Source organism: Equus caballus, chromosome 20, assembly GCF_041296265.1.
Source record: "Equus caballus isolate H_3958 breed thoroughbred chromosome 20, TB-T2T, whole genome shotgun sequence".
NCBI classification, from domain to species: domain Eukaryota; kingdom Metazoa; phylum Chordata; class Mammalia; order Perissodactyla; family Equidae; genus Equus; species Equus caballus.
Genome location: NC_091703.1, coordinates 29,804,179 through 29,829,121, shown reverse-complemented (window position 1 = coordinate 29,829,121; position 24,943 = coordinate 29,804,179). Strand labels below are relative to the sequence as shown.

At 40.9% G+C, this 24,943-nt stretch overlaps 4 non-coding genes across 4 annotated transcripts; 1 reads left to right on the top strand and 3 right to left on the bottom strand.

Annotated features, from left to right (window-relative positions):
* Positions 1 to 9,168: 9,168 nt before the first annotated feature.
* On the bottom strand, positions 9,169 to 9,275 carry LOC111769384 (U6 spliceosomal RNA). Its single transcript, XR_002802377.1, has one exon. It is a non-coding gene; the product is annotated as a U6 spliceosomal RNA (small nuclear RNA).
* Positions 9,276 to 9,817: 542 nt separating this feature from the next.
* On the bottom strand, positions 9,818 to 9,890 carry TRNAF-GAA (transfer RNA phenylalanine (anticodon GAA)). The gene has a single exon. It is a non-coding gene; the product is annotated as a tRNA-Phe (tRNA).
* Positions 9,891 to 14,405: 4,515 nt separating this feature from the next.
* TRNAA-AGC (transfer RNA alanine (anticodon AGC)) lies at positions 14,406 to 14,477 on the bottom strand. Its single transcript has one exon. It is a non-coding gene; the product is annotated as a tRNA-Ala (tRNA).
* Positions 14,478 to 20,961: 6,484 nt separating this feature from the next.
* TRNAA-AGC (transfer RNA alanine (anticodon AGC)) lies at positions 20,962 to 21,033 on the top strand. Its single transcript has one exon. It is a non-coding gene; the product is annotated as a tRNA-Ala (tRNA).
* The last annotated feature ends 3,910 nt before the right edge of the window (positions 21,034 to 24,943 follow it).

Below are 24,943 nucleotides of genomic sequence, written 5' to 3'. Positions count from 1 at the left end.
TCATCGCGGACATCTAGGTTGATTGTTCCTTCTCTGGAAAAGGCCCTCCGCTAACAGGCGTTTCCCTCATAGTTACACCGGGATCCCTGCCCCTCCACTCTCTTGACTGTCAGAGCCGTAGTTGACAATGCTGGCCGGGATCTTCCAAGAGGAGAATATGAACGGTTGTCTAAGGAAATATAGGTCCAGATGGAGAGAGAACACAAAACCGCCAGGAGCTAAATGAAGAGGGGCAATATAGTCGCTGCTCGCAATCTTTGGCCTCTCCAGTGTGGTTGGGAACCCTGCAGCGGAAATTCTAAGACTTGGTTCTGAAAACCCCAAAGAGTAGATCCTTCCATTGAATACTGCAACTGTTTTAAGCAGAGTCTTATACCAAATGAAGAGAACAGGAGGAAGATGGTAAAAGGTTTGGGGGCTCGAACTGAGAAGCTAATTAACTTTTTGTCACGCCCTTCGGACAACTGGACAGTTTTCCAAACTTCAACACCGCTGAGGCTCAAAGTAGTCCGTTTTGCCTCTTGCCAAATTTTGACCTGTCAGTCAACCCAGACACGAGTTTAAAATTTTTTTTTAAATTATAAGGTAATCCTAGATTATTTTATCTTCTGTCTTACTTTCAAGTTTCATTCAGACCTCTCTTACTGGTGGGAGATCCATCTTTGTGAAGAGGGAAATAACATGCACTATCTCTCTCATTCCTCTGTAGCACAGGTCAGCTCCCCTCCCAGCCCGTTAGCACGAAAGCAGCTCAGCTTGCACTTGGGACGTCACTGGAAAATATATGTAAATATATCAAGATCTTAAACAAATTTTAATTAATTTAATTAATACATTAACACTAATGTTATGGTGAATAGCAAAGTCAACCACAAGCAACCTTCCAAGGTAGAGAGAAAAAGGTACATAAATGCTGTAGACAAACGTCAGTAGTACCCAGACCTGGGGAATTACCAGAGAACTTGATAAAAATATAGATGTATGGGTCCACCACATGACTCCTGAATGAATTAAAAATAGGTGGGAAGGGCAGGAATCTTTATAGTTTAAAATCCTCTTCAGATTATACTGATGGTCAGCCAGGTTAGAAAACCATCCGTCTAGAAAGTCGAGTGAATTGAAGCGAGTAAGACAATCTGCTGACAAACTTCACCTGGAAGAAGTGGGAAGGGGAAGGGGTGGGCAGAAAGATTCCTGGTGTCTGAGGAAAGGTAGGCAACAGGGGTCCAGGGAGGGCAGCGGCTGCCAATGAAGAGGAGAGGAGAGGGTGGGAAGAGAGCTTGGGCCTGTGGCTGAAAATAAGTTAAAAAACCAAATTCAACTGAGTAAATTTGAAGATCTAATTGGCTTTATTCATTGATTCATGAATAGGGCAGCATCCCATTTAACAAACAGAAGGATGCTCTGAGGAGTTGTACAAAATGGAAGGTTTTTATAGGCAGAGAAACCAGGTGGGACAAAGAAGTTATTAGCAAAAGAAAGGAAAGGATTGTTTCAGGCAAGGTTGCTTTCTAAGGGGGAAGGACAGAGGTCTTACCAGTCAGACTACCTCCCTGGTGTTGATCAGGAAATTCTAGACCGATATTGTTTGACTTTCCACTGCTGGGAGAGGCTGCAATTAAGTCTTGGTTTGCTGTCATGGAGACAAGTGACTCCATTTTGGCCTGTTTTTTTTTTAACAGTGTAGAATTCAGACATCCAAGCTCCCCATCTCTCCTGTGCTTTTTTTAAGTAGTGAGAAGCCAGGAGATCCTCTTGCTCCCAAGAGAAGTTGCTTAAAAGCATATGTCCTACAAAAAACTCTGGCTTGTTTGCCCCAAGACTTTTGTGGGTTTGAAAGCATCTTTCTGATCATTCCATCATGACTAGAAAGGATGAGCGCTTTGAAGGAGGCTTGTGTGATTTAGATTTTCTTTTCTTTTTTTCCTTTCCTTTGCTTTTTTCTTTTTTCTTTTTCTTTTCTTTTTTTTTTTTTTTTTTTTTTGCCTACAGTAGTGGTTGGTTTTAGTGGCTCAAAAAGAGCTGCAGGAGAGAAAGTGATGCATGTAGGAAGGTTGCCAAGTAAGGGGAACTTGGCTATGTAGATGGTGGCGCCTTTCAGAGTGCCAGTAAAGCACAAGAGGAAGAGTGGGATTTTCTGCTTGTTGTTTGGATCTTGTGTGCATGCATGCACTTGGGTAATTTTGTCTGGGGCTGGAAAAGGGAGATGAACTGAATTTGAATATGATAAAGATGCCTAAGGGACGGTCTCATTAAAATTTGTGATAAGCAATCTGATACCTGAGTCTGGAGCTGATTTTCACGTGGCTATGAAGAAGACAGCCTCTGGAGTACTGATATAATGAGTACTAAAGAGGAGAAATAAGGATTGAAGGACAAAGAGTTTATCAGTGGCTATTTTTTGATAAAACAAAAGAATGAGCATGCAACTCTTGGACCCTTAATTTCTTCACAGTTGCCATGGTGATTCTGATACTTCCTGGGAATGTCTATAGAATTCCTATTCCCCTCTACCAGTTTACAATTGACGTAATGCTTATCTTTTCTCTTTCGGAATATGGTTTACTGGAAAACAGATTTTTTGTTATCATAGCCTAGAATTTGGGGAGTATATTTCCATGCATGATCTACTTTGATCTTCACCATAACCTTTCGGTATAGTCATTGCAGCTCTTACCATTTGGCCAAATTTAAAATACCAGATAAAAAGGAAACCTGATAAAGGGACCTGAGCACTTAACCTTGGGACTCACAATCGGATGTCCACTAAAGAACTTTCAATGTCAGAGTATTCTCATTTTCTATGCAAAGCAGAGAGCAGAAGAGTGGTAGTGGTAAAAGGTTTCTTGGTATTGAGGTTCAACTTTTTCAAGGGTTCATTGCAATGCACATTAATCTAGTAGGAATATAATTAGTTGACACACTGGTTTGCTCCCAGGTATTTTCCTTCCAGGCTCATTTTAGGCTTTCTAAGGCAATTGACTTATGTTTATCTTGTGGATCTGCGACAAAAGGAAAGAGCCACCAACACTCCTTTCATCTCAGGAGTCAACCACTGGAAGTGAGCTCACGCAGTTCCTATGACTTGCACAAGTTTGATAAGGAAAGAAAATGAATGATGAGGAATCGAATAGTTCCTTCAATTTTCTGATCCAGAATCAGACACCTTATCCAGCACACTCTGAGGCCAGTCGAACATAGGTTTCTTTCTTTCTATATGAAGATGAAAGTGGAAGTGTGGTGGCAGAAATGTTAAATTTCTTTTCTTCAAGGATTCAAACTTTCAAAAGCTCTTCACAATTGGAGTTAAAAAAAAAAAAAAAAAGGAATAAGCCCCATTACTTAGAATTAACAAACTGTTACCTGATGAGAAGTGACATAGGTCTTTGAGAAGATGTTGTCTCTGATAAATATGAGGGAACTTAGAGGGAAGGAGAGTATTGTCAAGATTTAAAGTGTATATAATGAGAGAGGACAAAGGTGACAATGGGAAATGACAGTGATGAAAGGAGAGAGCACCAAAGTTTCTCTGTTCAGATCATTTCCATCATTTATTTACTGAGTAAGGAATGATAGTACTTGCTCCAGAGAAGTTGAGAAATGGTCTATAAGTGGCAAAGGACATCTCTTCCAGGACAACAAGTTTAACATTGGGGAAAATCTTGTAATTCGTTAATTCAATAGGTTTGAATAACTGGATCCTTGACCAAATGATTAGATGAATCACCAAGTATTGGAGTAGGGCCAGGACAGTGGGTCCCAAATCTCTGTGGAAAGCTGTACTAAGGGATCCTGATGTCTGCTGTGCAGCTTGGGTCAATTCCAAACTACTTCTAGAGAGGAGTATACGTAGAGAGTCCAAATATATTGGAGGATGCTTGTCACATGAAGGTGAAAACTCCTGGGAAATTTGGCTGGCAGTTGACTTTTAGCGTTTACATGTTAACCCACAAAACAATTTAGGTGACTTTGTAGGACTTCCCAAATTCACTCAAATGTTGGTGAGGTAGGAGAAACGAGAACCCTCTAAAACTCTGAAGTAAACAGGGTACAGCCATCTCTCAGTTTATGTGCTGCTGGCTCTTGGAAGTGGTGAGTTATTTGTAATAAACAAATAAACACATAAAAATAAATCCAAACTTACTCCTCTTCTCCCGTACCCAGGCCCCTCTTTCCCACTAAAAATTAGCCTTTTCTTACCCCCAAACCTCTTTGGCTCCCTGTACCCTGTTGAAGTATTTTCTCCACATTTAGGAAAAATGCAAAATCTATTGTAATTTATATTCTGGATGGTAAGTTTTAATACACACTGCTTCATAAATATAATAATTATTTTTAAGATCGGAAATTTAAAATACATTAAGAAAAATGTACAATTGTCTTTTGTTTGCATCTTTTTGTAATTTCATTGCAGCATTCCTATCTGACTGCAAATGTGTGGTACTTTGAGTTCCTTTTAGCTAGTTGTAACATCTTACTCATTAAATAAATGTTAATTAATTATTATGTTACTAATTCTCATTAATAGTTAACTCATTGAGTAATTAGTCCAATAAAATCTTTGGCACCTATTCATTTTATATTTGTATGACCGTCATGATTTTATCATTTTGGGAAAATTATTCTTTAACAATGTTGTGATAATAGAGATGCATTGGCAACTGCATGCAGGAATGAGGAGTATCAATGTGTGGTCTTATATTCAAGGTGACTTTCCTTCACAGGGTGTATTTGATTAACAGCACCCCAATATTTCCTGCTTCTTAGGGTGTTGCTATAAGTATTCTTTGGCCAATCTGTTACTGCTTGCTTAAAGTGCTTGGAAAAAATGTATACAGAATAACAATAGCAAAAAATGAATTTGATTGAAGTCGTAATTTAAATACTTGTCATTAAATACTGGATCCCAAAAAAGGTCAAGTGACTGACCCCAGGGCTCACATCTGATATGTAGCAGAGCCACGATCAGAAGTCAGGCAGTTAGACTTCTCAGTGAATACTTCACATTTTTTCATGGGAAAAAGATCTGCAGGGCAAAGACACTCCATGTGAGGAAATTATCCTTTGGAATGCTTTTCTCTCCTTTGAAATTGTCATAAATACCTAACAGGGAGGAATTGCTTATTGTCAGAGAATTTAGGTGTCTTTTGCCAACCCTTTGGTCAACAATTCTGGAGTCTTTTAGGGGTTTTGGAGGCTTATCATCTAGTCCGGTGCCTGAAACTCAGCGGTGGTCCAACAAATGTTTTGGAAAAGGTTTGGCAAGTGGTTGGTGAGACAGAGTCAGCAGGGGTCCTGACACGACCACAGGACTGGGAATGTGAGTCTGTGTTCTTCTCACTTCATGCTGATATTGGAAATTTTGCAAAGCAGACACAAAAACAAAAAACAATCCAGTTCAATTCTAGAAAGCGTGCATAACCTTGACTGAAGACTTGCAAGGACTACATTTAAAAAGAAAGAAAAACTTACATGTGTATATAGATTCAAAAGTTATTACTAAATTCAACTTTACCTTTGAAATATAGACTCTATCACAGGAATACAAAAATGGGTTATTAATAGGTTAATGGATTTTTACAGCTCACCAATGGGTTAAAAGTGAAGAATCATATAATCTCAATAAATGTGGATAGAACTTTGGTAAAATATATAATTCAGTCTAAATTTTCAAACTACCGACCACATTTTAGCAGCTCTTTATTCAATTGCACTTAACCGGTCCATTTTACTAAGCAAACCATCCATTAAATCTGTCAATTATACAGTCAGAGTGCCTAAGGCTATTAGGCTACCTTCTAGTACCTTCTCCCCACACACTCACACTTTTGTTTCCACAAGTTAGACTGTATGCTGATGAGTCTATTTTTGTTCCCACATCTTATTCTATTCCATTGATGAATTTTTCAATTATATAACTGACTTAAACATTGGATAATCCGGTGTAAAATGATGAGGGAGGAGGAAGATGCTTTGGAATAATTCTACAAAATCCACTCGGTTAAAAGAAAGAAAAATGCTTTTAAATTTGATATAAGTGAGAAAAAAGGATAAGTTAGCCAGAAAATATAAAAACTGAAAGGATTCCACATTCAGACATGAACATATTTTCGTGGTTTTATTCCTCTTTAAGCGAAAATTTAGTTGAAACTACAGAATGTAAAGCACAGGTTTTCCTATGTAAAAAACACAGATGGAATAAAAACCCAAGGACTCAGACTTAAGGCAAATGGTAAAAGGACAAAGTAGAAGAACATATTTGAAGCAAGTGGTACCATTGCTTTGATTTACCTCAGCAACTCACTCTTTTGAGTAACCAGACGGGTTAGAAACAACAGGAATGAAAGAGATAAAAAGAAGAGAATTATAAAATCTTGGGCAGGGGAAAAATGATGATTATTTGCACATAAAAGAAAATGCAGATCAAATACATAGCTCTGATTCCAAAAGTTTGTGTTAACTTCTTTGGAAAGTGACACCAGTCTTCAAAGCTTGTCGATTGCCTCATAAAACTCTTTATCTGGGGTCTGTCACTTAGATACCAGATTCTAGAATTGTCAGTAGTGTGTTGCCATTCCCTCTGTTGGCATCTTCTCAATGTGGCCAAAGGATTAGCAATAAAACAGCTAGACACTAGCCGACTTGTTGTCTTAAAATTTTGTGATGGAAAAGTTAGTCTCCCCGAATTTAGTGCCCCGGCGTGAATGAACGAAGTCAGCCACAGGGCAGCCTGGAGTGGAGCCCGCCTGCGCTGAATCTACAGAACCTGCTGACGCGCATGCTCCAGCGCACGTTCCCAGACGGTTCTCAGTTCTGGCTCCACCCTTCCATCTTGTGTTTTGTTCCAAATAGTATAAGACAGAACTTCAGAACTACACCTACTCTTAAAGAGAAATATTTCAGTGTGAAGGAGGGGACATTTCAAGGACAGGCACCGGGCGGCGGAGTAAGGTTAGCAGTTGGAACAAGACCATCAAATTCCTTTCCCTCCGAGAATGCAACGACTCGCCTGGTAAGATTGGCACAGAAATTCGAAAGAATAAAAGTAAATACCTGAAACCTCTGACAAGGGTTCACTTTTGTCTAGCGGCTGATAATGGCCATTTCTCTCCAAAGCCTTTCGGCGCTGGTTCCTCCAATGATTCCGTGATTTTCTGGTGTGCACCAGGCAGCATTTCTTCAATTTATTTAAATAGGGTGACTAAAAGATTTGAGAGCATGGCATTCCGATTCTCCCCATTTGAGCCCTCTAGACGGTTTACTTCAAACATGGATGCAAGAGCGTGTCTGTGGTCAGGACGCTTCTGTATGGGAATTGCTAAAGAATCGTTTTTGACTAAACCTGACGACCGCCAAAGCCTGGGAACAGATCCCGGCTCTCTTCGTCTAAATTCTCTCTCAATCTAGCCATTCCAGTCACACTAGAAAACTCTACATTCACTAATCCTAATAATTATTTTCACATTGGGGTTTGGATCTCCCAGCCTTCTTGTGGAAAGTGGCGTTCGTGTGCAGCGTCCATCCGCGCAGAAGAACTCAGACCCACTGAGATCAGCGTCTGGTGACCGAGCTGAATTGCATCAGTGGAGCCTGGAAAGTAGAAAGGGGAGGAAGAAAATGAGTGGCAGGCGTTTTGCTCCTCAGCCTGCAGCCTCTTTCTTGAGAAGGACAGAGCTGAGAAAATAGAGCAGGAAATGCTCCGTGGTCCTCTTATTGTTTCCCTTTCGTTCTTTTCCCCCCGCGCTGCTCCGTGATTTTGCGAATGAACCGTTGACCGGCACGTTCACGTGGAGCTGGCGTGCTTGCTGCCCTGGGCGAAGAGTGCGTGTCCGCGTTGTCTCACGCGACCCAGGCTTCCTTGTTCTCACATAATCACGTTAGGCCGTCGACTCCAAAGCTGCACGAGTACAATCGCTTGAGTAATAAAAGCCGCAAACTGGATAACTCGTGTCCCTCGAGTGTGAGCGGGAAAAGATGAATAAAGAAATGCGAAAACAAAAGTAAGAAAAACAAAAAAGAACGGGAGAGGAGAGGCCCGGACATGGTCGGGGAGCTGTGGCTGGAAGAGTGCAAGCGTGGAGGAACGAAGATCACACCTGGGCCTTCTTCCCTGCTCAGTGTTCTCTCCACAGCTCAGCCACGTTCACCAGGACACTCAGCTACTGAGGAAAGGTTCGGGACTGATAACCTTCCTTTTCCAGGAGTCTTCGAGGACGTAATAGTTGGCAGAACGGAGGGTAGTGTGTTCAGTTCCTTTGTTTCTGAAGCCCCTACTCTGAATCCGGTCCTGTGACTCTGGCAGGTGAAGTGGCACCGCAGGCGATCCGAAAAGACACTCTTCCTCACGGTCTTCCCACGGTGGCCGGCTCCCAGGTCGGCTTGCCAAGGGATTGCCTGAGTGGCAGTTCCGTCCTCCAACCGAGAGAGGCCCGTTATGGAACGTACTCTCCTGTCTTTAAATCTCTCTCCTCATTTTTCTCCCCCTCTGTCTACAAAGGCTGCAAGATAAATGGAAAACAATGCAAACAGACACGAAGACGCATGGGCGCCTCCTCGAGAGTTTGACTCCGCGCGGGGAAATAAAAAAGAGAGAAAGGGATGAACGCACAACACTTACCAGGAAATGAAAACACCTCGAGTCCAGCAATATGGTCTGCAAACCCTGCGGCGACGTCTTCTAGGGGACGCTTCAGCTCTGGTTCTGGACGCCTCGAGGAGTGGGAGACAGAAAGAGGAGAGAGCCAGCGATTATGGCGTCTCTTTCAAATGGAATTTTCTGATGCAAGGAAGAAATGATGATGATTCCATGCAATGATGCATGGAATTTCAAAATGCAAGGAAGAGTATGCCAAAGAGATTTACAAACTAGGACGAGATCTAAGAAACGAATTAGTTGAATATATGCACAGCAGCTGGACCTATGGACTCCGGTAGCTCACTCCGTAGACTTTCAAATTTTATTCCGGGGAAACACAAGTTCGAATCCCCAGGGGTTCCTGTTCCGTTTGTTCGCATTTATTCTCCGGTTATTTCTGAGCCGTAGCAGGCTACGGAGATCTCACCTGCTCTTAAAGTTCTGAGTTTTTGCAATGGGATCCTCCACCCTACTGGTTGGTAAATTATTGTCTTCGAACTAAGAATGTTTTTTTTTTCACATTAAAAAAAGAAAAAGAAAAGCAACGTGCCATGAATTTGCGTGTCATCCTTGCAGGAGGGACCCTGCTAGTCTCCTCTGTATCTTTCCGATTTTAGTATATGTGCTGCCAAACGAGCAGCGTTTTTTATTTTAAAAGGTTGAGAAAATAAAGGCAAGGATAGTGTTTCGTGACACACGAATTTTACATAAAATTCAAATTTCACTGTCCATGGGCAAAGTTTTATTCGAACACAGCCGCTTACTTTATGTATTGTCTGTGGCTGCTTTCGGGCTCCAACGGACTGCAGGTGCGACAGAGACGGCCTGCGCCCTCCTTTCCCTTCCCACCTCTGCTCTTCGCACCACACATCGCAGTGACTCAGTGATGGGTCCACAACTTTTTCAGTGCCATGTGCATCTCTGGACCCAATCTTATTCTTATCTTTTTATTGCCAGTCCTTACAGATCCTGTGAAAACAATAAGAGAAAAGTGGGCTTCGATGGTCAACTCCTTTATCGTGGAGTCTCGGCACAGCATCGGGCTTGTTGCCTAACAACGCTTTAGCTTGCGAAGGTAATAGATTGTATGATAATGTCATCAGAGCGAAACTCCTCACAACACTCCCTGAGTCACAGGGAAGCAAATCACCTTTGACGTTGACCAAAAAGGAGTCCTCTTTGTGCCGAAACCCGGGATTGAACCAGGGACCTTTAGATCTTCAGTCTAACGCTCTCCCAACTGAGCTATTTCGGCTGCCTACAACAAGCCTTTCTTCCCTTTCTTTTTCAGTGCTTGATTGGTTTCAACTTTCGCTTTTAGGTCGTACATTCTTTAAGCATAGCTGGCCAATAGTGTTGCCTATCCAGAAATCCACGAAGTCTATTGTCTTCCACCCATGCCAGTTGGATCCAATTCCTGGCAGCGGGTCATGGATAGGTGGAGGGAGATTTCGAAGAGAGCTGACAGTGAGGGATTCAATGGAAAGCCTTTCTGCTCTTCTGCATCCTGTCAGTGGATCCCTACACAGCTCCAAAGACAAAGACAACTAAGGAAATATTCCCTGGGGTCCCTCATTTTCCTCCTCTCCTGGTTCTCTCGTCTCTCTTAATCTCCAAAAACGCTGAGAACCGGAATCCAATCTGGCTATAAGTTTGCTAAAGAGCACAATGTACTTGAACATTACCAGACTAAGTATTCATCACCACATTCCCAACTTACAGGAAAGCAACGGTCACAACAATTAGGAAATTTAAAATGGCATATCGTATCACAGCAGTATCTTCACAAGAATTTTTGAAAAATGAAAATGAGGATGGAACCAGGTACGTTTGTGATTGGTTCCTTTGTTAGCCACGCAAGGAAACCATTTACCGTGGTTAGGTAATTAAATAGTGTTCACTTGTAGTAGCCTAAGAAATATGTGTGGAGAAAAGAAACTTGTTGAAGACTGCCTTTTGGTGAGAATAGTTGATGAGAGAGTTGAGGACATTGGAACAACCATCAACAGTTAATTTAAAAAATAAGGCAGGTGATATGGCCTGGTTTTCCTTGACTCTTGATGAGTCCACAGATGTTACCAACATTATTCAGTTGTTTGTTAGAGGAGTCAATGCCAGTTGGGAGTGACTGAAGAAATAACCTACATGAGTAGTCTACATGCAAAAACTACTGGTGAGAATACTTTCTGAGAAGTTGAAAAAACAACCATTCATTACAACCTGAAGTGAAATCTGCTAAGATGTGTTATAACTGGGGGTGGTAAGATTACGAAAGGAACAGAAAAAGGCTTGTTGAACACATTTCAAAACTTGTGAAAAATGTAAGCTATGGTTATTTATTGTATCACTCATCAGCAGGTACTTTGTGGGAAATGTTTGAATGTATCATATTGAACAAGAAATGTCAACAATGAATTTAGTTCGCTCTGGTAGTCCCAAGCATTGTCACTTTTGCACATTTTTATTACAAATAGTAGCTGAAGGTCCTGGCTTGTCCACCCACGGAAGGTTCGATGACTTAGCAGTGACAAGTTGTGGTTTTTGAGCTCAGGGCTGAGAGGAAAATTATTTTGAACGGGAAGAAATGCCCTCATCTCAAGTACTACTAGTAAACACTGAATGGCTTTGGAAATTACCTTCTGTTTCAGATTGCATAAAGCCTTTTAATGAATTTAACCCAAATTACAAGGCAAAATGATGCTCATATAGAAAATATATAATATGTATGTATATGAAACGTACACTTCAGTAAGGTCATTTCGATGACAGTTAATGTTGGTAGAGTCACAAGTAGCATCAAGCTGTTCCACACATTTCCCAACTGTCAAAAAGATGCAAGATCTCCACTACCACACAAATTTTCAGCAGATACATTTTTCTGAGCTCATAGCAGTGAGGTTTTTCTTTTGGATCTTAAGCGTTTTTTGGATCTTAATGCAAGTGCAAAAGAGATTTCCGTATTTCAAAATCCATTTAACTGTGCCATCGAGGAGCTTAAACCTAACCTTCCATCAGAAGTGATTGATCTGCAACGTAATGACATGTTAAAAGGCAAATATCAAAAGAATAGTAGAACTCTACAAATGGCTTTCATGCAAAAATATGCTAAAAATCAGACACTCATAGATTAATATCAGCACTTGGCCGTTCCTATATCTGTGAGAAGATATTTTCAAAGACGAAATGTTAAAGTCTCATTACAGATCATTACAGAGCATTAGCAATCAATTTTGATGGTAGGAAACATGAACTTTAAACTCTAATTAGGCAAACTGTTATCTTGAAAGATAATTCCATTCTTTTCCTTTTATTAGTGGTAATAATTGTACTCAGTTATTGTTATTATGTTTTAAACTTCATTTAAAAAGCGGAAATTTTTCTCTCTTAATATGTAAATACCCATATAATATCCTTGATTTTGCCATTTGACCTGCAAAGTCTAAAATATTTACTACTTGGCCATTTACTGAAATAGTTTACCAACTCCTGAACTAGAGGACTATCTTCAGCCAGTCTTGGAGAAATGTGTTGGTGAGGAGAGCAGCAGCATCCTTTCTGCAAAGTCTCTGCAGTGGCCATTCTCTACAAGCCAAGAATGGCGGTGGCAGAGGCTACAGTAGACATTATTCTCTGAATTCAGTTGTGAGGATGGGATACCGGAGTGGCTGTGTGTGTCTATTTCAAGTAGGCATCTTCGATCTTGGAAATAACTATGGAGTGGATTCAGGGATCCAAATAGGCCTGCAGTAAGATAAACCTGACTCCAGATGATCACATGACCTCCATAAGCCACTGCTATGACTGATGGACCACAATAGCATTTCACATTCATGTCAGTTCAGAGTCATGTTCAACAGTGTCCAAGTCGTCCGATTATGTCTCTTCCTCCAAAACACAGTTGCCTTGGTAAAGGGACTTTCTTTAGGGAAAACTAGAAAAAATATATTTACCATATACATTTTTAGCTGTGTACCAAGGTCCTTTCTCAAGTGGACCCAGTTCGTTCAAGGAGATCCGGATTGGATTCCTGACATGTGAGGTGTTAAGGTAGGAAAGGCCAGTTGGAAGCCATCGGACTTCTCTCTACCTGCCCAAATGGTAAACACAAAGGAAACTGCCTTCCTAGAGGAATTCCAAAGAGAAGTACCGTCAGCAAGGACTTGAAAATGTAGGGGGTGGTGATTCTTACACATCTCTATTCAGCTTGCCTATTTGGCCTGTGCAGAAGACAGAATTATCAAGGAAAATGGCAGTGCACTATTGTGAATTTAATCGAGACTCCAATTACACCTGCTGTTCCTGCCGTGATTTCTTTACTGAAGCAAATCATCATAGCTGCTCGTACTTGCTGTGCAGCTATTGGTGTGGAAAGTACTGCATTCTTTATGCCTATAAAAACTGACCGCTCTTATGGGCTGAATTGTGTCCCTCCAAAATGCATGTGTTGAAGTCCCAAACCCTAGTACCTCTGATGTGACTGTGTTTGAAGATTGGGCCTTTAAAGAGATAATTAAGGTAAAATAAGGTCATACAGGTGTGCCCTAGTTCAATTTACCTCACGTCCCTATAAAAAGAGGAGATCAGGATGCAGCCAACATGCAGACTGAGGAAGGACCATGTGAGGACACAGCAAGAAGGTGGCCATCTGCAAGCCCAGGAGAGAGGCCTCAGAAGAAACCCAATCTGCTGACATCTTCATCTGGGACTCTAGCCTGTGAGAAAATAAATTTCTGGCGTTTAAGCCATTCCGTGTGTGGTGTTTTGTTGTGGCAGCCCTAGAAAACCAATATAGCCATCAGGCATGGTTTGCTTGTGGCTGGGAAGGCCAACAAGATCCCTCCACTCTCACGTCAGGGTCATATAAATTTTCCAGCTTTCTGTAATAATCCAGTCTGCAGGGACATTGATCACTTCTCCATTTTGCAGGATAACACAGTGGTCTCTTACCTTGATAGTATCGTGCTCACTGGGCCTGCTTTTGAGTCCTTGGTCTAAAAGCAGCAGCTGCTTTAGACTCCTTTGAGATACATGCAAGCCACAGAGTGAGAAATACATCCCACAAAAGTTCAGGAGCCTGTCACCGTGGTAAAGTTCCTGTGGAGCATGTTGAGATAGCCCTTCAAAGGTGAAGCACTAGTTGCTTCATTGGGTTCTTACCACTAGAAAACAAGTGGAATGTCCAATGGGCCTCTTTGAATTTTGGAGGCAATTTAGAATCATTTGGACCTAATACTCTGACTGACCTACCAAGTAGCCTGGAAAGTCACCAGTTTTTGTTTTTTTTTTAAATGAGGTATAATTGACATCTAACATTATATTAGTTTCAGGTGTACGACGTAATCATTGTACATTTGTATATTGCAAAATGATCACCACAATAAGTCTAGTTAACATTCATCACCATATATAATTACAAAGAGATGCCCTTTCAAGTCTAAGTGATTTTCCTGCTCTCAGAACTCTGATTTTTCCCACTACACAGTGTTTGTGGAGTTGAAGACTTTAGCCAACGTAGGAGTGATTGCTCAGAGTAGCTAGAAAGTGGATGGATACTGAAAATGTCAACAACTAAGTCTGAGTAAAGATCACGAATTACCTCCTTGTACTCCAAGATCACGAAGAAGTTTGCCAAGAGAAGACTGTCAATACATAAGAGAGTTGGTGAACGTCGTACACCTATGAAAACTGAGGCCGTAGGCAGGTAACCAGGATCTTCTAGCTCCAGGCACAAGAGGCACCTGCTCGGTGACGGCATAAGTAGCTCCCCAACTGGAGGTGCCGGGGATTGAACCCGGGGCCTCGTGCATGCTAAGCACGCGCTCTACCACTGAGCTACACCCCCTGCTGTCATCAAGTTACGTCAGAACATCTTTAATGGCAGCCCTCTATCCGCCTGTGCGTTTTGAGGACCTGAAACTGGGAGCACAAGGATCTTTCATATACAGTTATTACGGAAATTCCCAGATTGAATTCTCATTCGCGGCTACATCCAGAGAAAGGCAGCTGAATGCTAGACAGAAAGGCACTGTTCCTGGGATCTGTGCCTGCTTGTCAACCTACCCCGAAGTTGGAGCTCCTCAAAACTTGAATACAGGAAGGCAACGAAGAGCCCTCTCCTAGCTCTGTCTGCGCAAAGAGCCTGAATCAATGACACCCTAGGAATCATGAGGAGAGCTAGTCTCATATTTTAGTTTGTCGGTACAGATCCCCAGTAGAAGGAACCACGATGGCTGAAGAATTTGCTGTCACCGGGAGGGCTGGGGCAGGGGAAGTAAAGAAAGCCTAGAACATCTTTCTGTGCCAGAAGGTAAGAAAGTGCTCAAACAGTAAGAGTATGCTCAAACGGACAGCGGATCTACGAGACAAATCTTGGAAACATCCAGCATTAAAATGAATAATGAGCAATAAAGGGCTATAGTCTAATGGATAAAATAAGAATACTTGAGTTCATACTGATAAGAAAGAAAAAGAAAAAGATGAAGGAACGAAAGAAGAAGAAAAAGAAAGAAAGGAGAGAAAGTTTTCCTTCTGGCAGTATGCCACTTAATAAGTGTGGAAGGAATGATAGAGTCATCATTTCCCACTGTCCTGCAGTGATTGACTCAGGTATAATTCATCAGTCAGTGCCAAAGCTATGGGGGAAAGTTTGATGGGTGACAAGATCTTTGTGTAGTCTCAAAGTGTGTCCTCAGTGTATTTCTTATGAAAATGATAACTTGGACATGAAGAAACTCAGCAGACAATACCTTACCCCAAATCATCAAATTTACGTCACCACAATGGTGATACTGACACCACGCACCTCTTGATGAGATAAACTGTGAAGTAAACAGTATCACTCCTGTGGTGTTCTGGCTAAAAATGCATCATCATCTGAATGGAATCAGGAAGAAACATCAGTCAAACCAAAATTGAAAACCATCATACATATCAACTGTCACATACTCTTCAAAAATCGTCAATGTCATGAAAGATAAAGAAAGGTTGAGAAACTATCTCAAATTAAAAAGACTAAAGAGACAAGATAGTTACATAAAATGTGTCCTTCTGGAGTGGTCCCAGATCTGGGGAAAAAATGCAATCCCAGACATTATTTGAACAATTAGCAACGTTTGAGTATGGATGGTATATTGGATAGTAGTGTTGTATCAATATTAAATCCCCTATTTTGACAATTTTATTATGCTTACATAAGGGAGAGACTTTAAAAAATACACTGAAAAATGTTGGGGCAGAGGGATATGTTTGCCAACCACGCTCAAATCTTTCAGGAAAAAATAATAACCCGTGTGTGTGTAAAGAGAGAGAAGGAGAACTAGCAAATGTTGCAAGATGTTTACAATAGACAAACCTGGGTGTGTAAGATAGTTTTTGCAACTGGCTTTAAGTTTGAAATTATCTCCAAAAAAAGTTCAAAAAATTCTTCCTTTTAAAATTTCCTTCCTCTTGTACCAAAAGGCTGCCAGAATGACACAAAAGGTAATATATAGTGATTCAAACAAGAGTACTGTGTGTGCCACCTCTGGGAGTTTAGACCTTGATGGGGAAATGAGAATTAATTTCTGATATCCGACTCCAAATGCAGAGTAGGGAAGATGAAGAATGCTTGGGATTGGCATAGAATTTTGAGGGGTGCTATCTCTTTGACTCTTCCTTTAGGTATGCAGGAAGCGAGAAGGTCCCCTAAGCGAAGCAACCTGAAAGTGTTTGTCCCGCCTAAGACTTGGCTTGTCTTTTCTAAGCCTGTCATGATTTGGAGAGTGCCTCACTGCTCTTTCCTTTGAAGGACAGACAAACTGAGCACATTGGAAGGCATGTGTGTAGTTGAGTTTTTGTTTTTGACAAAGTAGCCACTGGTCTCGGTGGCTTCGAAGAGAACAGCAGGTAGCCACATTTTCTTGACCCTATTGTAGCTATAGTGGGAGCTGTTTCAATGAGAAATAGAATCTGCTGGCAGTTTTGAGCTTAGGTACTTAAGTTTTGGCTGGGAGTGTCTATTTGTTAGCACATTGGTCTTGTAAGGCAAAGGAAAGGATGAAAAATATAGGTTAGGCAGCAACTAAATATTTTTGAATTGAAGAGATTTTCATGATCAAAATGTCTTTAATCCTGGATAGTTAGTTAGAAAATTAAACTTTCGATTTGATGGTCCAGGATTTGAGTCCCTTTTCAGACCCTGGCAGTGTTTATCGTTTCCCCTACTTAATTCTAACAGATCCTAGGAAAACCAAGCTTTCTTCTGGAGAAGTTGTCCACACATTTGCTCCTCTCACTTGCAGTTCTTGGCTAAACAGGAAAATAAAGAGCTGGAAACCAGAGTGACATATATTGACTAGCAACTTTCTATTCTGTTCTACTAGTCAATATAGGGGAGGTTCCTTACAATATTAAGAAAGAAACTACAAATTTAAAAGCAATGTAGCAAGTAATTAGGGAAGGAAAAGATATGACCAGTAAACTGGAAAATGCTGGTAAGATTTTTAGTTTATAATTCATTGATAAGTTAGAAGTTTAAATAACTTGATCCTAGAACAGAGGATTGATTGAATTCCTAGGTATGAGTGAGGAGGTGGCCAGCATCAAAGGATCCCCAACTTTTTCTCTGAGGGTGGGAAGAAAAGTTATGGTGACTGTCATAGAACTTGGGGACTTCCAAATTTGGGTTTGAATTGAGAGCCCAGTGGCTAAAACAGATTAGTCAGGCACTTGTTGAATTAAAGTTCTAAAATCTCATGTATTTTGGCCAGAGTGAAACTTCGTAAGTTCATTGTGAGTTCATTCATAGAAAAGTCTATGGCCATTTTGGGAACATCAATGTTGCCTAAAAGAGTAGTGGGCTAGAAGACATAAGAAACCATGAAATTCTTGAAATAAGGTCATTATAGTTGTCTCTCTTGATTTCTGGTCACGGCTCCATTATTTGAACAGGCAGCAACTTCTTCCCCAGCATACACCAGGCACTGATCACTTGCTTCTCAGCCTTCTGGAATATGCTGGAGGAAAAGCTGAGGGAAGAAACTGTGGCTCATGTTTTCAGTAGGATGATGTTTCCTTTAATTGAAATTACCTGAAAATCCCATGTTCTTCACTGTAGAGGATGAACATTGCTTGCCCCCCAAAAACCAGAAGAATTGGGGATGGGTCTTTCCACTTTTTTGTTTCCTACCCTTAAATTTATTGGTTTCAAACTTTTCCCAAATGCAGGAATAAATGTGCTTGGACTGAATGATGATGCCTTTTTTGGGTGAGTGATAGATGATGAGGATCATTTATTGCCAGGTCTAGGAAAGTTTGAATTTTGAAGGCATTGAAACTAAGTGGGCTTCCCAAGGACAAGCTGAAACGCAGCTCACAGAACCCCGGGTTGAATTCTGACTGTGGTCAATATGAAACTGACTGTATAATGTAGCTGGAGGTAGCAAGTGGATAATAGTAATAACAATGGATTACATTAAATGAGTATATCACTTCCCTGATAGACAGACTCCCTAAGAAATGAAGTAATTAACATGTCACACAGGTCACAGTCGACATGTAGCAGGGTAAGTTTCAAAACCAGGCAGATTTCCTCTAAAGCAACTGCTCCAGATTTTTCCTTTAGAGACAGGAATCCTGAAGTCAAAAGTTGAGAAGAGTGACTTTCAGATTCATTTGTCTTTGAAAATGTCATTATCACTTACAGGGAAAGAGGTGGTCCTACATGATTTCTTAATGTTATGCAATTCTCAATTCTCATCCATTTCTTCAGTCAATAATTCTAGATGTCCACTAGGAACTTTGGAGTCTCATCATCTGGTTCAAGGCCTAGAATTCAGTAAAGTCTTGTATAATGTTTGCTGAAGATTTGGAAAGAGGTTGGTAAAGGAAAGGCAGCATTGTGTCCCCAGTCATCCTCAGGATTTGTGATATGGGTAGAATCTCAGGTTGGTTTTATTTTATTAAGACTCTTGAAAAGCAGAGACAAAAATGCAAACTTTCCAACTCATATTAGAGGTTAGTGGAGGGGTGGCGAGCCCCCAGGTTGAGTGGTTAAGTTCAGGTGCTCTGCTTCTTTTGATCCTTGGCCTGGACATGGCACCGCTCATCAGGCCATGCTGAGACGGCGTCCCACATGCCACAGCTAGAAGGACCCACAACTAAAATGCACAACTATGTACTGGGGAGCGTTGGGGAGATGAAGGAAAAATAAAAAGTTTTAAAGAAGTTAGTGGAGGTTTTGCATTGTTTTCCTTTCATACTCCTTGCTTGTAACATTTGGAATCAAAGACATTTGGAACAAGATCTAAGAATGCAGCCATTGGGTAAAGAAACTGAATTTTCTTTCTAGAGACTAGAATATGAAGAGGCTGCCAGTGGCAGAGAAGAGGGAAGAGTGAAGTTGGCAGACAGAACTTCCTTTCCTCTTTCTAATTCAGTAGAAAAGATGTGTGCTCATGTTGATGTCTTTGAAGCCATAATAACTTTGAAAATCCCTAACAAGTCAATAAGTGAACAAGAAATATTGAGAAGAGCCTGGATAATGCAAAGTACAGTAATCATATTGACAAAAAAAAAGAAAAGAAGAAGAAGTGGTTGTTCTTTTATTAAAATGTGCAGGTTCCAGGCCACTTGTAAAATATTCCCTTTTTTCTTTGCAGCTGATAATATCCATTTTTACATGAAAACATTTTGCTGCTTCTCTATAGGGCATCCTCCATTTGATAATAACTGAAGTTTGCAGAAAACATTATATTTATATATTTAAAAAGAAGGAGAATGGGGTGCCGACCCAGCGGTTAAGTTCACATGTTCCACTTGGGAGGCCCGGGTTCTCTGTTGGAATCCTGGGTGCAGACATACACACCGCTTGTCAAGCCATGCTGTGGCAGGCATCCCACATGTAAAGTAGAGGGAGATGGGCACGGATGTTAGCTCAGGGCTAGTTTTCCTCAGAAAAAGAGGACAATTGGCAGCAGCTGTTAGCTCAGGGCTAGTCTGCCTCAAAAGAAGAAGAAGAAGAAGAAGAAGAAGAAGAAGAAGAGGAGGAGGAGGAGGAGGAGGAGGAGGAGGAGGAGGAGGAAGGAGGAAATGAGATAAGTGAGGAAATATAAAACAATTGGATAGTAAGAAATATTTGAGTATATGTAGGATATCTAATTGACAATGCAAGCTTATTTTATTTTTTCATGTGTCATTCTTGGCAGCACTCTAGCTCATCAAAAGCCATTGTTTTATGGACCGATGTCCATCCATCCCACCACCTAGAGAGGGTTGGTACCAATTATCATCTCTCTTTGAATTTTGGACCAAATTTTTGATTGTAGTCACTGTGAGGATTAGGTAAAGGAAGTAAAACCAGTAGAAAAATAGTGAGAAAATACTCTGTTCCTATTCTTTTCTACTATGCCATTATGGTGATGTTTCTTTGATCATGTGAGATAAGGTTTTGTCTGCTGAGCTTCTTCATGGCCAAGTTATCACTCATAAGAAATAAGTCGAGGACACAGTTTGAGACTACACAAAGATCTTGTCCCCTATCAAACCTTCACCCTTAGCTTTGGCACTGACTGATGAATTTTGCCTGAGTCAATCATTGCAGGACAGTGGAAAATGATGACTCTATCATTCTTTCCACACTTATTAATTGGCATACTGCCAGAAGGAAAACTTTCTCTCCTTTCTTTCTTTTTCTTCTTCTTTCGTTCCTTCATCTTTTTCTTTTTCTTTCTTATCAGTATGAACTCAAGTATTCTTATTTTATCCATTAGACTATAGCCCTTTATTGCTCATTATTCATTTTAATGCTGGATGTTTCCAAGATTTGTCTCGTAGATCCGCTGTCCGTTTGAGCATACTCTTACTGTTTGAGCACTTTCTTACCTTCTGGCACAGAAAGATGTTCTAGGCTCGTCTTTACTTCCCCTGCCCCAGCCCTCCCGGTGACAGCAAATTCTTCAGCCATCGTGGTTCCTTCTACTGGGGATCTGTACCGACAAACTAAAATATGAGACTAGCTCTCCTCATGGTTCCTAGGGTGTCATTGATTCAGGCTCTTTGCGCAGACAGAGCTAGGAGAGGGCTCTTCGTTGCCTTCCTGTATTCAAGTTTTGAGGAGCTCCAACTTCGGGGTAGGTTGACAAGCAGGCACAGATCCTAGGAACAGTGCCTTTCTGTCTAGCATTCAGTTGCCTTTCTCTGGATGTAGCCGCGAATGAGAATTCAATCTGGGAATTTCCGTAATAACTGTATACGAAGCATCCCTGTGCTCCCAGTTTCAGGTCCTCAAAACGCACAGGTGGATAGAGGGCTGCCAATTAAAGATGTTCTGCCGTTGCTTGATGACAGCAGGGGGTGTAGTTCAGTGGTAGAGCGCGTGCTTAGCATGCACGAGGCCCCGGGTTCAATCCCCGGCACCTCCAGTTGGGAGGCGCTTTATGCCTTGGCAGAGCAGATGCGTCTTGAGCCCGGAGCTAAAGGTAACCAGACCTGCCTAAGGCCTCGGTTTTCATAGGTGTTGATGTTACCGACTCTCTTATGTATTGAGAGTCTTCTCTTAGCAAACTTCTTAGTGATTTTGGAAGGTAGTTCGTGATCTTTACTCAGACTTGTTGAAATTTGCAGTATCCATTCACTTTCTAGCTACTCTGAGCAATCACTCCTACGTTGGCTAAAGTCTTCAACTCCACAAACACTGTGTAGTGGGAAAAATTCGAGTTCTGAGAGCAGGAAAATCACTTAGACTTGAAAGGGCATCTCTTTGTAATTACATATGGTGATGAATGTTACCTAGACTTATTGTGGCGATCATTTTGCAATATATAAATATCCAATAATTGTACACCTGACACTAATATAATGTTATATGTCAATTATACCTCATTTTAACAAAAACCCAAAAACTGGTGACTTTCCAGGCTACTTGGTAGGTCAGTCAGAGTATTAGGTCCAAATGACTCTATGCTGCCTCCAAAATTCAGAGGCCCATTGGATACTCCACTTCTTTTCTGGCGGTAGGAGCCCGATGAAGCAACTAGTGCTTCGCCTTTGAAGGGCTATCTCAACATGCTCCACAGAAATTTTACCACGGTGACAGGCTCCTGAACTTTTGTGGGGTGTATTTCTCACTCTATGGCTTGCATGTATCTCAAAGGAGACTAAAGCAGCTGCTGCTTTTAGACCAAGGACTCAAAAGCAGGCCCAGTGAGCACGATACTATCAACATAAGGGACCAGTGTGTTATCCTGCAAAATGGAGAAGTGATCAACGTCCCTGCAGACTGGATTATTACAGAAAGCTGGAAAATTTATATGACCCTGAGGTGAGAGTGGAGGGATCTTGCTGGCCTTACAAGCCACAGGCAAACCATGCCTGAAGACTGTGTTAGTTTTGCAGGGCTGCCACTACAAAACACCATACATGGAATGGCTTAAATGCCAGGAATTTATTTTCTCACAGGCTAGAGTCCCAGATGAAGATGTCAGCAGATTGGGTTTCTTCTGAGGCCTCTCTCCTGGGCTTGCAGATGGCCACCTTCTTGCTGTGTCCTCACATGGTCCTTCCTCGGTCTGCATGTTGGCTGTGTCCTAATCTCCTCTTTCTATAAGGATGTGAGTTAAATTGAACTAGGGCCCACCTGTATGACCTTATTTTACCTTAACTATCTCCTTAAGGGCCCTGTTTTCAAACACAGTCACATCAGAGGTACTAGGGTTTGGGACTTCAACACATGCATTTTGGAGGGACACGATTCAGCCCCTAACAATGGTCAGTTTTTATAGGCATAAAAAACAAAATACTTTCCACACCAATAGCTGCACAGCAAGTATGAGCGGCTATGATGATTTGCTTCAGTAAAGAAATCACGGCAGGAACAGCAGGTGTAATTGGAGTCTTGATTAAATTTACCATGGTGCACTGATGTTTTTCTTGATAATTCTGTCTTCTGCACAGACCAAATAGGCAAGCTGAATAGAGATGTGGTAAGAATCACCACCCTCTACATTTTCAAGTCCTTGCTGACAGTACTTATCTTTAGAATTCCTCCAGGAAGGCAGTTTCCATTGTGTTTACCATTTGGGCAGGTAGAGAGAAGTCCGACGGCTTCCAACTGGCCTTTCCTACCTTAACACCTCACATGTCAGGAATCCAATCCAGATCTCCTTGAATGAAGAGAGACTGGGTCCACTTGAGAAAGGACCTTGGAACACAGCTAGAAATGTATATTGTAAATATGCTTTTTCTAGTTTTCCCCAAAGAAAGTCCCTTTACCAAGGCAACTGTGTTTTGGAGGAAGAGACATAATCGGACGACTTGGACACTGTTGAACATGACTCTGAACTGACATGAACGTGAAATGCTATTGTGGTTCATCAGTCATAGCAGTGGCTTATGGAGGTCATGTGATCATCTGGAGTCAGGTTTATCTTACTGCAGGCCTATTTGGATCCCTGAATCCACTCCATAGTTATTTCCAAGATCGAAGATGCCTACTTGAAATAGACACACACAGCCACTCCGGTATCCCATCCTCACAACTGAATTCAGAGAATAATGTCTACTGTAGCCTCTGCCACCGCTATTCTTGGCTTGTAGAGAATGGCCACTACAGAGACTTTGCAGAAAGGATGCTGCTGCTCTCCTCACCAACACATTTCTCCAAGACTGGCTGAAGATAGTCCTCTAGTTCAGGAGTTGGTAAACTATTTCAGTAAATGGCCAAGTAGTAAATATTTTAGACTTTGCAGGTCAAATGGCAAAATCAAGGATATTATATGGGTATTTACATAATAAGAGAGAAAAATTTCCGCTTTTTAAATGAAATTTAAAACATAATAACAATAACTGAGTACAATTATTATCACTAATAAAAGGAAAAGAATGGAATTATCTTTCAAGATAACAGTTTGCCTAATTAGAGTTCAAAGTTCATGTTTCCTACCATCAAAATTGATTGCTAATGCTCTGTAATGATCTGTAATGGGGTTTTAACATTTCGTCTTTGAAAATATCTTCTCACAGATATAGGAACGGCCAAGTGCTGATATTAATCTATGAGTGTCTGATTTTTAGCATATTTTTGCATGAAAGCCATTTGTAGAGTTCTACTGTTCTTTTGATATTTGCCTTTTAGCATGTCATTACGTTGCAGATCAATCACTTCTGATGGAAGCTTAGGTTTAAGCTCCTCGATGGCACAGTTAAATGCATTTTGAAATACGGAAATCTTTTTTGCGCTTACATTAAGATCCAAAAAACAATTAAGATCCAAAATTCCTCACTACTATGAGCTCAGAAAAACGCATCTGCTGAAAATTTGTGTGGTAGTGGAGATCTTGCATCTTTTTGACAGTTGGGAAATGTGTGGAACAGCTTGATGCTACTTGTGACTCTACCAACATTAACTGTCATCGAAATGACCTTACTGTAGTGTACGTTTCATATATATGCATACATATTACATGTTTTCTATATAAGCATCATTTTGCCTTGTAATTTGGGTTAAATTCATTAAAAGGCTTTATGCAATCTGAAACAGAAGCTAATTTCCAAAGCCATTCAGTATTTAATAGTAGCAGTTGAGGTGAGGGCATTTCTTCCCATTCAAAATAATTTTCCTCTCAGCCCTGAGTTGAAAAACCACAACTTGTCACTGCTAAGTCATCAAACCCTACGTGGGTGGACAAGCCAGGACCTTCAGCTACTATTTGTGATAAAATGTGCAAAAGTGACAATGCTTGGGACTACCAGAGTGAACTAAATTCATTGTTGACATTTCTTGTTCAATATGATACATTCAAACATTTCCCACAAAGTGCCTGCTGATGAGTGATACAATAAATAACTGTAGCTTATACTTTTCACAAGTTTTGAAACGTATTCAACTAAGCATTTTTCTGCTCCTTTGGTAATTTCACCACCCCCGGTTATAACACATCTTAGCAGATTTCACTTCAGGGTGTAATGAATGGTTGTTTTTTCAACTTCTCAGAAAGTATTCTCACCAGTAGTTTTTGCATGTAGACTACTCATGTAGGTTATTTCTTCAGTCACTCCCAACTGGCATTGACTCCTCTAACAAACAACTGAATAATGTTCGTAACATCTGTGGACTCATCAAGAGTCAAGGAAAACCAGGCCATATCACCTGCCTTATTTTTTAAATTAACTGTTGATGGTTGTTCCAATGTCCTCAACTCTCTCATCAACTATTCTCACCAAAAGACAGTCTTCAACAAGTTTCTTTTCTCTACACATATTTCTTAGGCTACTACAAGTGAACACTATTTAATTACCTCACCAGTAAACGGTTTCCTTGCGTGGCTAACAAAG